This window comes from Neoarius graeffei, chromosome 18 (assembly GCF_027579695.1).
Source record: "Neoarius graeffei isolate fNeoGra1 chromosome 18, fNeoGra1.pri, whole genome shotgun sequence".
NCBI classification, from domain to species: domain Eukaryota; kingdom Metazoa; phylum Chordata; class Actinopteri; order Siluriformes; family Ariidae; genus Neoarius; species Neoarius graeffei.
The window spans coordinates 14,599,019-14,601,888 of record NC_083586.1 but is presented as its reverse complement, the minus strand read 5'-3'; the positions used below and the strand labels follow the sequence as shown (position 1 = coordinate 14,601,888).

Sequence of the window (2,870 nt, the reverse complement as noted above, 5' to 3'; positions counted from 1 at the left end):
TTGATTAGGGGCGATGTCTGGGGTGTGTCTTGTCTCCCCATCTCTCTCCTTAGGGCCCTGACCTCTTGCGCCAGCCTTCCTACTTCCCCCTTCAGCTCCCTGTTTTCCTCCCTCAGCTGGCCAAGGAGAGCGATGACTGTGCTGATGCCCATGTCTGTTAAGTAACACCAAACACTAGGACTTTTATTTCATATTGCTGGTCATTTTTGAACAGTGATTACAGTTGATGACTCACCACGCAGCAACTGATTGTTTCCCTGTTGTGATGGCAGAGGTGTGGCTGAAATATCAGAGAGTACAATTTAGTTCACTTCAAGGTGCGCCTTAATTTAATTTCTGTTCTAAATTCACAATTTTCATGTTGATTGATTGATTTCCTCTTTGACTTACCATGGAAGCGGTGACGTGGCTGGGGTGAATCTGAAAAATTGTATAGTCAGTTGATCAAAATGCATCTACATAGATATTTGTTTGTCGTTTTGTTGGTTTTTTTTGTCGTTTTTGGCATAAATAAAGGCAATGCATAGTTACCATGGGTTAGTGGCTGGCTGTGAAGGAAAGGGCCTGGCGGGGTTTCTGAAGACGGTGAATCTGAAAAATAGTAAGCAGTCAGTTTTCCTCCCTCAGGTGGCCAAGGAGAGCAATGACGGTGCTGATGCCCATGTCTGTTAAGTAACACCAAACATTAGGACTTTTATTTCACATTGCTGGTCATTTATGACCAGTGATTACAGTTGTGGACTCACCACGCAGCAACTGATTGTTCCCCTGTTGCGATGGCAGAGGTGTGGCTGAAATATCAGAGAGTACAATTTAGTTCACTACAAGGTGCGCCTTAATTTAATTTCTGTTCTAAATTCACAATTTTCATGTTGACTGATTGATTTCCTCTTTGACTTACCATGGAAGCGGTGACGTGGCTGGGGTGAATCTGAAAAATTGTATAGTCAGTTGATCAAAACGCATCTACATAGATATTTGTTTGTTGTTTTGTTTTGTTTTTTTAGTCGTTTATGGCATAAATCAAGGCAATGCATAGTTACCATGGGTTAGTGGTTGGCTGTGAAGGAAAGGGCCTGGCGGGGTTTCTGACGACGGTGAATCTGAAAAATAGTAAGCAGTCAGTTGATCAAAACATATCTTCACTTACTCATTGGTATTTTAATTTCTGGCATAAATAAAGGAAATGCATAGTTACCATGAGTTAATGGCTGGCTGTGAAGAAACAGGCCTGGCTGGGTGTCTGAAGACGGAAATGAAAGCATTATTATTTCAGACAACTTCTAGGTCTTTAGTAGAACAACAACAACAAGTGGTACAGATAGTCACCTTCATTAAGGGAGGGGAATTGCCACTCGCTGTCCAGCTGAGTGGCGTCAATAGATGGTGGCCTCCTCCCCCTACGGCTTGGTCCTGCCTCCTCCTCGCTGTCCTCCTCCAAATACCTTTTGTTTGGTCTTAAAAACAAACCCAGGACCTTACTGACACAGCTCAAAACACAAACGAAACCGTAATTGAACTTATAACTGCAAGTTGTGATTTAAAAAAGAAAACACTTTTACTGTCTTTTCCTTGGCCCCATCTCACCATCATCCGATTGCAGGTCTGCTGTAAGGCAGCCTTCCTCAAGCGATCGGGTCAGGTAACGTCTTGCTTTGGCAAAGGTGCCTGAAAGGGAAGGCAGTCTTAATGAAATTGGCTTAATGCAGTATTGAAGTATTGTCACTGGTTTAATGAAGTAGCTATGCAGCTCACCACAGGTTGCCAGCACCCTTATTTTTTGATGGAATCGCCATCCTTGTCCCGGGGGGTGCAGTTCATGGCGGCCTTCACAGCTTTGTTTCCGCCAAAGGGTGGCCAGTAGCATCCCACTTCTCCGTCAACATCTACCACCCAGCTGGACGACACAACTGCTGCACTCCGGTCTTGGAATTCCACAACTTTCCAAATCTCTGCCATCTATAATAAAAAAAATAAAAAAAAGTACTCCATGGAAAGGATAGTTAGTGCCTGCCATCCAGCTGGAGTACTCCAACTGCCCAGATTCCTTCTAATGCATAAGTAAAGATGTGTTTCTTTGTGTGTGTGTGTTTTTTTTGTGTGTGTGTTTTTTTTTTCTTCCCATATAGGTTTACGAATGGTGACGAAGAGGGATTGCCACAAAGGTCTCTCCATCTGGGAACAACACACATTTGCCCTGGACAACCTCAAGCCGGTCAACGTTAAGGCAGCTGTCTATGCCAAATACTCTGTAGCAGCCAATGCTTGTGGAGGGGCAAGGATAGTGGAAATATGACTCCCTCCTCTTGAATTTCATGTAAACCACAAAGACAGAGTCACCATGTTTAATTATGTTTTTCACCATTACGATTTCATTTTTAATCACTAGGCAATCATCGCCCTGCTTTGAAGAAAAACAGAAATCATTGAAATGCACTTTTTTAAATTGCTGGCCAGAACTTAAGTGTTGGGGTAATGGGCCCTCCTGGTGTGGGTGTAACAACTGTGGTTGTGTAGGTGGTGGTGGAAATAAACAAACTGGCTCCTCTGAAAGGCGTTTGACAACCTGTTGTAAAGGTTGAGATGGCTTGCGTAACATTTTTTTTCGTTTACCCAAATAATTCTCGTAAGGAAAGGATGAGATGTTGTCTAGGGAACCATACTGGCGGTACTCATGTGTCAGATGTATTGTTTGATGTACGCTAAACACAATCTTGTCTTTACCATACACCTTTCCAAAATGCTTTACAAAAGCCATTAACAATTTTTCTGAAAAACAAACCACACTTTCAGAAATGTTTGGTGTGAGTAGCAAAAACATGGCCACAGAAAACAACATGAAGTTTTCATAGAGATCTTGTGGAAGAATG

General features: G+C 42.7%; 2 long non-coding RNA genes across 2 annotated transcripts; both read right to left on the bottom strand.

Moving 5' to 3' along the window:
• Positions 1 to 390: 390 nt before the first annotated feature.
• LOC132866607 (uncharacterized) lies at positions 391 to 1,027 on the bottom strand. Its single transcript, XR_009650601.1, has 4 exons — positions 902 to 1,027; positions 747 to 791; positions 532 to 591; positions 391 to 420 (listed from the first exon to the last, which is right to left on the bottom strand). It is a non-coding gene; the product is annotated as an uncharacterized LOC132866607 (long non-coding RNA).
• Positions 1,028 to 1,043: 16 nt separating this feature from the next.
• On the bottom strand, positions 1,044 to 1,452 carry LOC132866605 (uncharacterized). The gene is made up of 3 exons (XR_009650600.1): positions 1,330 to 1,452; positions 1,199 to 1,243; positions 1,044 to 1,103 (listed from the first exon to the last, which is right to left on the bottom strand). It is a non-coding gene; the product is annotated as an uncharacterized LOC132866605 (long non-coding RNA).
• Positions 1,453 to 2,870: the final 1,418 nt, after the last annotated feature.